At 36.4% G+C, this 14,918-nt stretch overlaps 1 pseudogene; it reads left to right on the forward strand.

The window, feature by feature from the left end:
- Positions 1-8,846: 8,846 nt before the first annotated feature.
- Positions 8,847-10,042, forward strand: LOC149243169 (U-box domain-containing protein 17-like; annotated as a pseudogene).
- The last annotated feature ends 4,876 nt before the right edge of the window (positions 10,043-14,918 follow it).

Here is a 14,918-nt window from a genome sequence, read left to right on the forward strand (position 1 = left end):
GTGTGGAAACCTGGTTCTAGCACCCTCCCATACTACTTCGGGTGAGACCTCAATCCGCGCTCCACAGACTGTTGCTGAAAGGGCTAGTAGTACCAGGATTTTCTTGGCTAAAGCACCTCTGAACCTAGGTTAGGCCCCACTAAGCCAACAGGCACATTTCCGTACCTTTGGATGTCCCACATATTCTTATATCCCCAAGGAGCAGAGGATGAAGCTGGAACCCATGGTAGAGAAGGGTATCTCTATGGGTTAAAACGGGACTTCAAAGGTCTATCAGATCTTCATTCATTCTAAACAGAGAGTGGTGATTAAGAGGGATGTGAAGTTCGAGGAGGAGAGGGGGTATCGGAGATCACAAAGTATGATGAGAGAGAGTCATAGAATTCTCCTCAGTAGGGAAGTTAAGTACAGGGAGTAAGACCTCAGGGTTTTAGATCAACTGGTATAGGAGGCACTTCAGTGTCAGTGACATCTGGGGCACCAGTGGTGAGTTCAGTCGAGAACTTATTTAGGGAGTCCACTAGTACAGAGTTCACATGGAACTTCAACTAACACATGCACAAGTGCCCATATAGGTGTTGGTACAAGCACACCAAGGTCAGTTGGAAGACCTTCAGGTTAACCAGATTAGGGGGTAGAGGATGAGGTTCCCTATGGGGAAGCTTCTTCAGAGAAGAGGAGGCCCAAGTGGCTTCAAGACACCTTGAAGGAAGAAAATTCCGTTGGTCCTCTGAAGAGGGTGAACAGGGAGAGTGTGCCACTTGAGCATTTTTGCAGTTATGTAGCCAAGGCTACCAACATTGTTGACTCTAAGCCTACTAGCTATGAGGAGGCTGCCAACCAGAAGGTATGGAGAGAGGCTGTGGTGGAGGAGTATGCCTCCATAATTAAGAACAAAATCTGGGAAGAGGTGCCTAGGCCTGAGGGCAAGTCAATTGTGACTTCTAGGTGGCTCTACAAGATCAAGCATGTTGCTGGTGGTAGCATTGAGAAGTTCAAGGTGAGGTTTGTGGCTAGAGGGTTCTCACAGATAGAGGGAGTTGACTATGATGAGACCTTCTCTCTTGTAGCTCATTACACTTCTATCCAGTCCCTTATTTCTATTACTGTAGAAATGGGTTGGTAGATCCATCAGATGGATGTGAAGACCACATTTATAAACAGAGTTATAGAGGAGGAGGTGTGTGTTGAGTAGCCATAAGGCTTTGAGGCACTTGGGCAGGAGACCCATGTATGCCAATTAAGGTGAGAAATATACAGACGTAAGCAAGCTCTGAAAGCATGGTATTCAAGGATTGATACTTACTTGCAGCAGATGAGTTTGATGAAGAGTGATGCAAATCTGAACCTATACTACATTGTTGTAGGGGATGATCTGCTCATTATTGTGTTGTATGTTGATGACTTGTTCATTACTGGGGCAGAGAGACCGATTAGTGGTTGCAGGGAGGATCTTTCTATGGAGTTCAAGATGGAGGACATTGGGCTAATGCATTACTTTTTGGGGCTTGAGGTGTGGCAGGAGGAGGGGGATATCTTTCTAGGGCAGGGGCATTATGTTGTGGATGTGTTGAGAAGATTTCAAATGGCAGACTGTAGACCCATGTCTACACCTGTGATCACCAACTGGAAGAAGCTTCATGCTTTAGAGTTTAGTTTGGTGGATCCCACATTGTATATGAAGCTTATTGGGTCCTTGATGTATCTGGTCAACACTAGGCTAGATATATGCTTTGCAGTGAACACACTTAGCTAGTTCATGGTTGAGCCTAGGAAGGTGCGCTGGGTAGTTGCAAAGCACATTCTTCACTACGTGTAGGGGACTGTTGATTATGGTATGGTCTATAGGTGGGGAGATGGAGTGAGGTTGGAAAATTACAGAGATTTAGATTGGGAAGGTTGTGCTTCTAACAGGAAAAGCACTTCAGGCTTTTGCTTCGGATTGGGTTCGATAGTTGTGTCATGGTTCAATTGAAAGAAAAAGTCAGTTGCTTTAAGCTCTTCTGAGGCTGAGTATATGGTTGCTATTCAGGCTAGTTGTGAGGCCGTTTTGCTTTGCAAGTTGTTGTATGGCCTATTTGATCAGGAGTTGAGACCGACGATTATTCACTGTGATAATCAGAGTTGCATTAAGCTCACGGAGAATCTTGTGTTTCATGACAGGTCAAAACACATTGACATCAAATATCATTGCATCAGGGACTATGTTCAGAAGGGGGTAGTGAAGCTGGAGTATATATCAACAGATGAGCAGGTGGCTGATGTTCTCACGAAGTCCTTGCCAAGAGGCAAGCATGTCCATTTTAGGGACAAAATTGGTGTGGTGAGAAACACTTTCCTCGGTAAGAGGGAGTGTTGATTTTTAATGTACCTTGGACAAGTGGTTTCCCATGGGTTAGTATCTACCTAGGGAAGAGTGTCCAAAATAATTCTTTTCCTAAGTGTGACTTTATAAAGTGAAAGTGAATTTATAAGTGGTAAAGTCAATGTTAAATTATAAAGTGAAAAATGACTTTTGACATAAACTACAATGTGGGTACTTTATTTAATGGGCGAGTTGAAAAATAGAAAGTGAGAATTAAATGCACATTTATTCTCATCCCTTGATCTAAATGAATTTGAGCCATTAGATCTCAGGGTTGCCCAAAAGTCATTTAGGGAAACAAAAGGATGAAAAGAAAAGAGATTGTATTCATTCTTCATGAGCAGATTGGAGAAAGGAGGCTGAGAGCTAGCGAAAAGTTCTGAAGGAGAAATTTGTTGCATCAAGATGAAGGAGTGACTTCTGGGCAAAGCTGGGCATGGCAATCAAGGCATAGAAGACAACATAAGGTGTAATACGAACAACATTGAATGTTGTGTGTTGCATGCCATTCGAGAGAAGTTTTTGAAAAAAAAAGATTGAAAAGAAAAAAATTAGTATAGTCCATATAGTTGTATCCGTACAATACATATTTTCAGCTTCAAGTGGGCACAAAAATCGAGACAAAGTGGGCACAGTTTTCAAGGAGTTTTAGTATGAAGAGATACATTGTATTTTACTATTTTTTTTTGTCTGCAAATGTATTTTTCCTGAACTTGAAAGATAAATAAATTTGAAGAGCTCTCTAACAGGTTATCCTCGGAGAAGATGGAAGGGGTTTTTCCTGGGTCTAAGTTGACCAAATATCTGTGTGTATTTTTATGTGTGTTGCTGGTCTAGTTATGTCCATATTTATTTTCAGCATGTGTTGACAGTCCCACGTGTTTTAATTTGAAAATTTCATTTCCAGAATTCTGTATGTTGAATGTATGTTTATGGGAAAGGGCATTTAACTGAATGAGAGTGATAAGGTTAAATTAAAACCGGGTTGGACTTGCAAGAAACTTTTTTTTGTCATCAAATTTCAACACTTGTTCTTTATATTGATGCTCGTATTCTCACTAGTAATGACCCCAAAATTTTAAACCATGTGAAATATAGCCTTAAGAAGAAATTTGAAATGAAAATTTTGGGTTATTTTCAAGATTTCCTTTCTCTTCAGGTATTGCAAACCAAGGAAGGAATTTTCCTTTCCCAATCTTAGTATGCATGTGTTCACCACTTTCACATTGAAGATTGCAAACTAATGCCTTTCCCCTTAATGTTTGGAGTCAAACTTGTTGCCACATGTACTGGACCCGAAGTAGATGCCACTTTGTAATGTTAGTTAGTTTCTTATTTCATTTGACTCAAATTCATCTGAATATTTCCTTTATTGTTCATCTTGTTGTTTTTTATGTGTAAGCATCCCATAAGAGTCATTGGAAAGAAGCAAAAAGGATACTTTCATATTTTTGATATGAAATTCAATTTGGGGTACATTACAATTCATCCAGGGACTCCATTGTTGGTTGGTTTCATTGATCCTTAGTGGGGAAATCACCTTGCCATGATCAGAAGTCTACTTTGGTTTTTTTTTGTCATTCTTGGTTTCAAGCCTATCACTTAGGCTTCTATAAAACAACAATCTCTCACTCTTTCTTCAACATAAGTACATTTTCGAGCAATAGTTAATGTGATTCAAGAAGCCTTGTGGATTGAACATATCCTTTTGGTGTTTAGATTTCAACCACAACATATAACCAACCTCTCATGTGACAAACTAAGTGCCATCAAGATTGCCAAATATCTAGCTCTATATCAACATAACAAACACATTAAGGTACACATACACTTCCTCAAAAAGCTCATTTAAGATCATGTTCTCGAAGTGTTTTTCTTTTCCTTACAAATGATCAAGTTGTAGGAGTTTTAAAAACTATCTGATCCAAATTGGATCATTATATTGTTTTTCATCCATCGCGATGCATTTGCAGTGGGAAAAGTGGAGGAATAAGTTCACTGGACCGTTTTTACCAGTGGGATCCAGTTTGGGGGTAAAAATTTGATGATTTAACACAGAACCTTCTCACGCTATTCTAAACATAGAAATATTTCCAATGACACAAGAATAATGCAAATCAAATTTTGTATGCAAAAGTTATGCCACTCAGAAATTGACCTTCTTGTTTTCACACCTATAGTTCGGGAGGATGCCGCGTCAGCCCCCATTATTCATGGAAAAGGGGCTAGCCACATGTTTGTGATGTAAAATAATCTAGAAGAGTCTATTTTGTAACTCTAGTTAAGAGTTGATGTAGTCAAACTTAACCACTAGTAGGCTATCAGGTTGTGTTATAACCAGGCCACTAGGAGGAAGAGGCATTCCATTCTTTCGAGAGAATTTTGTTCCATAGCTAAGCAAAGATAACCAGGATAGATAGGAGGTAGAGCACACAGAGAGGATTTGTGCATTGTAGTAGTCCACGGGCCACATACATTACTTCTTTGTATCTGGAGCCATATTTCCAGATAGAGAAAGAGAGCAAAGCAACCTCACCTTCCAGCTGGGTTTTCTCCTGGAAGGGTTTCCTAGAGAGCATATATTGGTGTATTATGTGTGTGTGAGCTTATTTTGTGGTTCTCTTCTTTTTTGCTTGATTTACTTTTACATGCATACACTAATTACAATTAATTTTACAGATCTAGAAATTAAATAAAACTTTAATAGTGTAGAATCTCAGATTTTAAATATAATATTATGAGATCTGTTGTGACGAGCTTTCCAATGGAATATCCATGAAAGTTTATGGATCAATATCTTATAAAAGTTAAGTTTTCCAAACTTTGATCTATGTTAGGATTTCAATAAGTTTCCATTAACGGAGGATAGGCTCTAATGCCTCATTCCTTCACCTATTGTGTCACCTTTGTAAATAATTCAATCTTATCCCAAGTTGTTGTTAAGTGGGGATGCTGGAATATTTAGGCATTCAAGAGTTAGTTAAGATTAACTTGGTTTAATATATCTTTAGGTAAAGTGTATTTATTTAGTATGCATCAATATTTATGTAGTCTAATGGTCATGATATGTTGTAGACATAAATTGATGCTAAAATTTATATTTCCTTGATACTAATGACTATATTGATCTATGAATTAACACTCAATTGGTCCACGATCTCTATTTAAAGCACATAGGATCATTTGTTGAATACTCAATGTGATAAACTCTTATGTACACTATTTTCTTTTACATTAATATATTTCCTCAAGTAGCTATGTTGGCTAAGGCCATGCAATGTCCCCCCCTTCGAGAATTTTAGCCACATAAAACACTAGAGTATTAACCCATGGTCTATTTGTGTGAGTGTTTTCTTAAGGTGTTCAACCTATGTGGAAATATCTTGTTTTGTTGAACACTTCACCCCTATACCATGATCATAAAACCTAAATGATTTAAGGTGGGGGCTTGGTGTTAGCCTCCTTATCCACAAAAATGATGGGTAAGTCCCTCAATCCTCTAAATATCCTTATCATTCATGTACAACATAGATATATAACTAATTAATAGGTTGGATATGAAAACATAGTCTTGTCTTCAACTCTCCTCACTCACTTTCAATGCAAGCTTGTGTGGAGGTATTTTCTATGATTGTGAGGTGGGCAACTCTGAATTGCATGTCTTTTGTCCTAATCAAATAATTATTTTAGATAATATGTGATCTGGATTTAAAAAGGAACACAACAAATTACAAAGATAACCATAAACACAGAGATGCAGTGGAAATAATACTTCATTTCGTTAATGTAAAATACTGAAATATGCTTACAAACAGAATTGGAAATAAAATAGCTAGGGCGATGGTAGCTTGTCTCTGTGAAGAGATGTGGCAGCCACATGCCTCTGAACTGCCTTACAATGAGGCTCAAGGGCCTTTTTATTATTGAACAATAAGAGCAAATCCTAAACAACCAAAACCCTAACCCGAGGAGATGTAACACCAAGAGTTTATGGGCCCCGTTGGAAAGATCTCTCCGAGAACTACGATGGAAAAGACAATTTAGAGAAAATATCGTTGGCGGTAAATTTAAAAAAAAACATCGTTTAGGGCCTTCAAATGGCTTTAGAAGTTTTGGACCCAAAAAATTGCTAAAAATAGTAAATTGTGCTACAATTAAGGAAACTGAAAAACTGAAACAAGCAATGGTGGGGGTCAAAGTGGAATTGGCGGGTGGCCACCAATATCCACTTGGATCAATATGCCTTTATTATTCCTCATTACATGGAATTATCTTGACTTTCATCTCATTTTCTCTATTTGGTATCCTTTCTATAGTCATTCTTAACTAAGAGCCAAGCATATCCTCTAGGTCTGGCTAGAGCTAGCAATAGATTTCATGGTGAATTAGTTATACTTGAAATAGGTCAATGTTTGTGTTACCTCACAATGATTGGAAATATTGACGAAGTTACATGAGAAGTACCAGATTATTCAATATGTACAAATGCCATGCAATTTAAACTAAGAAAAGTTATTAAGCAAATAAAAAAAATAGAAAAAACAAATTAAATCGAAACTCAAAAAAACTAACAAGAAAATAATAAATTATATGTGAAATTTACAAAACATATCCTACCTCTACCAAATTGGAAAGAAGTTTGAAGAAAAATTGGTGATTTTGAGGAGCCCGTGGTTACATTAGTTTGTACTTCTGTTGCTACGAAAGTGTTACCTTGCCTATTTAGTCATGTGAAGCCCCATGTGGCTCAAAAATATGTATTACTCCCATCGAGATCGAGTAACCATGTTGCAATTCGGAAAGTTCATTGCCCATTCACCATTAAAAGGGGAATCGAGAGGCTGTTACGAAGACCTTATTCCCGTCATTGATTCTCCACTTTCCTCGAAATTTTTCCATTGGACGAATGATACTTTAATGGCATCGGGGCCAGTTTTAGGTGGAATATCCATAACTTAGGGTAAATCAATTGCTTTCCACAAAATAATACCAAAATACAGAGATTCCCTTCGGCCACTTCTTTAATTTTTATGGTTGAATGGATAGGGGTCCTGCATACCATGTGGTCTCATTTATCAATGAAATTATAGAATATATTTAGCAGTCCCATAGAGTGACAATGCTGCAATCAGGAAAGTTCCTTGCTCATTACTCATTAAAAATGGAATCGAGACTCCAATTACATATTCTCCCACTTCCACGGGAAGTTTTCATTTAATGAATTTATACTTTAATGGTTTCAGAGCTAATCTTGCCCTCGAAACTACTTAAATAATGGTTTCATGCGCTTTACGGGAGCTGCACCGACGGAAGGACTGGCAAGAAGGATGCGGAAAGCTCCAGTGAACCGTGAAACCCGAAGAAGTGTACTATAAGAGGGATCTGCTACTCGAAAGTATACTTCAGCGCTGACAGAGGCCAGAAAAGGTATCTCGCAAAATGCACTAATGAAAAACAGTCATCAAGTCCACAGAGAATTTTTTAAGGTTGAAACTGAATAGACATAATTTTTCGACATTGAAAGTGACAAGGGCATCGAACACTCGATGACATATCAAGGTAGAGAGGTGACTTACTCTTATGTAAATCTGTTCACAGATCCTCTGTATTGATTGGATAAACTTGTATGCTTCATTGCTAAGGAGTTCCCTTCTGAACTTCAAAGCGATCTTTAAACAAGAAGCCGTCTATCGATCCAGGATCCTTTCTTGTCCAGCGCAGCGGCTTTTGCACGGTAAATGCCTCTTCTGCGGCTCTTTATTTTGGTTTTCTGTGTGTTTGGACGAAAGATTAAGCAGAAAGAGTCGGATTTTCGAGTTCTCGTCCAGAAGATATTTCAATGTTCTTTATTTGCCATGAATTTTAAAACCTCAAGGTGAGAGAAGGAAAAAAATTGAATGCCAAGGCTGTGTGTTGTTAATGAATCCCAAGGTTGAAAGAACAAAGGATTTAAAGGCTGACGCTGTAAATATTGTAGTAATCTTTTGTATATATATGTATTTACGGTAGACGAGAGCTTAGAAGGGAGAGGAAATCCAGAAAACTACAGGGTAGTCTCTGAAAAGTATTAGTGAGTTAGACTTCAAAATCAAACATAAGTAAATATCAAACTATAGCGATTTCACTTTAAATTGGATAACCTCAATTTAAATTGCATAAAACTGTAGAAATTAGTGTAAAACTGCAGAGTTCAGGTTAACATCTTTTAATTCTAACCACTAGGTAGCATTGTTGCAATTTAGATTAAATATCATTATTTAAGGGCAAATTGAGCCGAAACAGACAGTTACATTTCGGGGTAAAATTGTATAAATAGCTGGAGTCTAAGATAAGATTTGTTAATATTGATGATTTAGGATAACTATATAGTTGAGGAAGATATCATAAATCCATGATATTCGTGAATTTAGGGGAATTGTAGGTTTTCAGGGGAAATTGTTATATACATCGATTAGGGGTTAGATTGTTGTATTTAGTGGTGAAATAGATGGCTTTACCAGCTAATAATTGGCTTCTTAGGAAAAGGCGGGCTTCAACTGGTCCTATATTGGTCCCTGTAGAGGACATTTCTGGTATATCTTTATTACAAGCATTAATTCCGCTTGCCGAACAAATACTTCTTTGCGAAAAGCCAAGAGGATGCCAATGGAGAAATGCAACCTGCATTACGCGAAAAATTAAGGTTTTGTCTATGCTTTTTGAAGAAGTCAGAGATGTTGGGGTTCCTTTGCCTCTCTCTGCATTGCTATGCTTCAGAGAATTATATCTTATTTTCCAGAAGACAAAATATTTGCTGGAGGACTGTAGCGGCAATGGACGTTGTGTTTGGTTGATGATGCAAACCGAAGAAGTATCAAATAAATTTTGTGTTCTAACAAATGACATGGCTACAGCATTGGATGTACTTCCCTTGAGATTGTTGGATGTCTCAGACGAGCTTAAGGAGCAAATTGAGTTGGTTCACAGTCAGTCCAGAAGAGCAAAGCTTTTCATTGATATTTCCGAAGAACAGATCCGCAGAGATGTGCTTGCTGTTCTTGATGAGTTCGAGAAGGTGGTGACCCCGAAGGAATATAAACTCAGAAAAATATTTGACGATCTCCATCTGAAAAATGCAAGGGATTGTCTAAGGGAGATAGAGTTGTTGGAGGAAGAGATGAGAAATCAAAATAAACTAGGTGCAGTTCAAAATGTTTCAAGTATTGCTTTCATGCGTTATTGCGAGTGTGTTCTATTTGGGGTTACAGACATGCAATCTGATGCACAATTACAACCATCGAGTGAACACACAGTTTCCAGAACAGAGTCAAGGATATCCCTGTTATTCCAGATGAATTCAGATGTCCGATCTCACTTGATTTCATGAGAGAATCAGTCATTGTTTCTACTGGGCAAACGTATGAGCTAGCATCCATTACCAGATGAATCGAAGAAGGACACACTAATTGCCCGAAGAATGGACAAAAGCTTCTGCACACAAATCTTATTCCAATTCATGCTCTCCGCACCCTTATTCTTCGGTATTGCGATGCTCATAGTATCCCTTTTGACAAAACAGAAAACAACAAGAAACGTTCTTCAATGGAAAGCAACGTGAGAACTAAGGCGGCTACAGAAGCTGCAAAGATGACTGCAGCGTTCCTGCTAGAAAAGATTCCTACACGACCATTTGTGTGACATTTAGCAGATTTTGTTTTTTTTGGGAACAATTTCATAGCTTACAGTTAATTCCCACTCTCCATTCTTCACGAATAGCTCAAATATTTCTACACAACTAACACACACCATGGTCATACTTGATTACTAAAGTCGTAACTATTATTATTAAATAAATAAAATGTCCAGACCATAAGCAGAATATTAACACAAGGAGAGTGCATTTTATTGGCATATAAACAATTCAAAGACACCACAAGATAGGTAGATTCCATTATTGCTTCAATACATCAACCTACACCATTGTGTTTTTTATTTCAAAATGTGATTATTGAAATATAGAAATGTCAATTTGGATTCCAAAAGTCTCCATATCTAATTGTTATAATGTGCCTTTACATTTCAATATTTAATTTTTATTCTTAATATGAATATATATTTAAATATAATATTAATGCATATTTGTTAGCAAATTATTTTTGTATCTACATTCTTAATATTATTATGATTGCTAAATATATCAAGATTGATAATATGCAATTAAATAAAAACAAGTAACAAGAATCATGCAATAAAATGAAAATAGGCAACAAGAATCATTATACTTGAAAGTTGTACATTTTTATAAATTTTCAAGCTCTCACCGCTCAAATAAAGTTTCATTCATTAATATAAATATTATTCTCAATATTATGCTCCATTTATACTTGTTGTGTTTTAATTACTACAAGGTCCTTCTTAGTATTTTTCATTTTCTCTTCCATACATCTTATCCTCTGTGACCATGCCCATGCGATGCCTTTAATATCAATAAACACATTTTCTTCCAAACCAACCATCCATTATTACAAGTTTATTTAAACAATATTTATACAGTTATTTATAACCTTCGATGTTGCATTTGGGTTTCACAATTTAACCTATATTTGCAAGGCTCTAACATTGTTCTATGTGGAAATCCCAACTTTTGTTGTAGATCAAGATATCATCAAATAATACAATCACAAAATTGTATATGAAGGATCAACAATTTTATTCGTGAACCTTTGGAAAGTGAATGGAGCATTTTAAAGAGAAAAGGGTGTCACTAAAAATGCATAATGGCCTTCATGTGTACACAAATTTGTTTGAGGGATGTCTTCCTATTTAATATTTTTATTTGGTGGTGTTTAAAATGAAAGTCAAGTTGTAAAAATTTTGGCACCGTGAATTTCATTGAAAAAGTCATCAACCACTTATATGAGAAATTGTATCCTTGATGGTCAACTTATTGAGATCCTACAAATCAAGACAAATGTGCTAATTTCCTTCCTTCTTTGATACCATGAACATTGGTGATAAGGGTTAGTACTAAAATGTATGGTGTTAGCTTCCAACAATACTTGAATAATTTTTTTCTACTCATTATTGAATGCAAAAGTGTGCCCATAAGGAGGAGCATCTGGTGGTTGATTACATGTAATTAAGGGGATACCATGGTCATGCTCCCCACATTAAAGGCAATAGAGCATATGGTATTTTAAATACCTATTACAAATTAGGGTGAATATTCTATAGTGGGGTCAGTGGGGCGGGGATTCTACTATTTATATGGAATTGAACTATGGAATATTAATGCATGAGTGGACTTTCTTCAATAAATTCTCTGTTATAGGTTATTTTGTCACACCGGATCAATCAACCTCCTAATGGGATCAATCAACATCCCATTCCCCCTTAACATCATCAATTCACAAAGACCTATGCATGATTATCTCATTCCCCATAGTTTTTGCACTAAAATGCATCATCTGAGCTAGTTTTAGGACCAACGCACCCTGGCCTCTTGTTGGACAATGGTCACCTACAGGTTGCTCCACTGTGGCCTGCGGTAATCACCTACAGGTTTCTCTCCTTACACCTACGTTGATTCTAGAAATCTGGGAAAAAGAGAGAGAATCGTGAAGCCTCCATTTCCAGAAGCTTCTAGGATTTGTTTTAACCATTTACCTCAGATAAAACACTCGAATCCAATCCTATCCTACCTTGGAGTTTCCATCCCTTATCCTTAGATCTCATCCTCCTATCAAGAGTAGATCTCAATCCCAAGATTGGTAAAAGGATAAGAACTCCTAACTTACCTCACTCCTCTATATATTTATAACCTTCCATATGCAAGGGGTTGGCTTATGGAGAGTGATTCAACCCTTATGCTGTTGTTGTGAGAGTTATCCTTTCATGCATTTAGGGTGATAGGAGGTACACTTTGTGACGAAGGAAGGAAAATTCAACAACTTGGAGGATATATTTTACAAGATCGACACCTATTTATGGTTGTAACTCACTCCATTTATATCAATACAAAGAGTTCTTTTGTTTTCCTATATCTGATGTCGTTATTCATATATTTCAATACCATGTTGATTTTTTGAATAGAGTTGATAGATGATGAAACATAGAAATCATAGTTTCTTGGCTTGTGTTGTCTCATTATGTAGGTTCTAATTTTGGCAGCTAGAGATAGCATTGGAGCATTCAAGCCAAAGGAGCAAAACATAAGACAGATTCTAAGTATGTTTCTTCCCCTCATCTACTTACTTTAAGGACAACATTGGGTCCTCTGTCATTATGTTGTTCTAGGTTAGCCACCAAAACCAGGGGAGATATTTTTGTCTCTAGTGATAAATCTTGCATAACATTCTCCATATGAGAGATATGATAATTTCTATGGTACCAAATGTAAACCCATTGACGGTTCCTTGAAATCCATGGTGATAGGTTGAAAAATGGATAACATTATATCATGAGAATAACATCACAAATTCAATAGGAGACAAGTAACATTTGAGACAATATTTTCCCATTTAAAGTTCCACATTTTCACATTTTCACATTGAATTGCCATTTTCTATCATAAATTGAAGGTTAGGCATTTCATAGGCACAAAAATGGTTTTCTTTAACCACTCTCGTTATATGAATAAAGTTAAGGGCACTACCGCTATCAATAAAAGAATACTTTGTGGTACTTGATGTGAGTAATCAAATTCAAAGTTTGGGGTGTTGAGAAACTTGATAGGGCTTGGAGAAGAAATTTGGGTTCCTCACAAGGAGGTTTCCAGTTGGTGTCTTCTTTCATGCGAATGGTAACTCTACCATGAATGTTGGTTAAAGGGTGTGTTCAACTTGGATATCTTCAAAGTGGTCTTGTGGGGATACATCCATGTTAAATAATTTAAGATATTTACATATGTGCCCTTTGAGATGTTGTTCATTCTAATTATAGAAAATCTTGAGGTGTTGGTGTTATACCATCTCTTCTTATGACAACTTTTATACTTTCAATGTATGAGTAGTGAAGTGGTTGGAGATAGTTACAACATGAGAGTTATGAAGAGTAGTGGAAGAAGGTCTTTATGAATGGAGCAATAAAATATTGGTCATTTTAATGATATATTATGTGTTCTAAGTATCTCTTGCAACTTTCTATTGGTATATAAAAGACGTTAAACATATCTTAGCAATTGGAATTGTTGATGATATTACAAGGCTATACAAATTTGATAAATTTAGGTCATGATCTTTTCCATTGGTTTTTAACGCTCGTAGCAATGACTTAATAAAAATTTTGCATGTCAAGTGGTTTGTTCATCTAAACTATCATTTATTACAAAGTTACGTAATCAGAATATCGTGACTAATCTTCCTCTTGTTCTTAGAGACGCTCTTTGTGTCAATTTTGTTCTCGACAAACATCATTGGGATAATTCTTACAAACATGCCTCTTGGCATGCCACCCTCCCCTGCAACTTGTTCATAGTGATTTATGTTGTCCACTTCTTTCTCCTTCTTTATCTAGGTGCAAGTAGTTATTATCTTTCATTGATGACTTCTCTATTTCACTTGTGCTTTTTTTATTAAAACATAAGCATGAAGTTTTCAACATGTTTGTGGCCTACAAGGCCCTTCTAGAAAAATGTATATATATCAACTACAAAGGTTAGGACAATATAATAGAGGTGAATCAGTTAACACATTTTTAATTTAATACAATGCATAGGCCATTTAGATGCAAAATACTATTCCATATGCACCACAACACAAGGTTGTTTTTGAGAGAGAGAGTTACACATTAAAGGAAATATAAAATCATATGATCCAATTTAACATATTAAGTCTTCAATTATGTGCAAAAACCATTTATTGTGCCAATTGGATAGAATATGTCACTTCCACAAAGGATTTTTAAATATATGACTAGAAGAAGTATATAGTAAAATTAAATTGGATATAAGCCACCTTCTTATGTTCGGCAGTGAAGTATGGCTTCACATTATTGGTGAAAAAAGAAAGCATTACAACCTAAATTTGAGATATGCATTTTTGTTGGATATTATAAAGATGCAAAATGTTATAGATTTCTTCAACCTAATTCCAAGGATTTTGTTTTTTAAGAAGATATGTTAAGTTTGAGGAAGCTATCTAGACCTAGAAGCATAATTCAATGCGTGTGTCATATTTGACCTATGAGTCATCTTACACATATATTTTATCTTCTTCCCATTTTTTATAATTTGTGATCATATTTGGGTTTGTTCTAGATGATGATAGTGAACACGAAAATATACCTCCACCTACTCACCTTCCTCTAGTTGGGTCCATTGAGCATGAATATGCACCAACATCACAATTCCCAAATGGATCCATACGACATGAGAAGAAACTAGTGATCTTTCTAGTGATCATAGAGATCAATGTCATACATGTTCACAATACCATTGAGTCTCCTCTCTTTTGGCTCAAGTTTCAAAATCTCATGATCTAGAAAAAATTGTAGAATCTTTTAGCCATCTAGATTTGGACATGGAAATGAATGAAGAATATTATTCCTTAATGATGAACAAAATTTGGGATCTTGT

Source organism: Pinus tabuliformis, chromosome 8, assembly GCF_031772625.1.
Source record: "Pinus tabuliformis cultivar Carrire ecotype Pingquan chromosome 8, CPIR1, whole genome shotgun sequence".
Lineage (NCBI taxonomy): Eukaryota > Viridiplantae > Streptophyta > Pinopsida > Pinales > Pinaceae > Pinus > Pinus tabuliformis.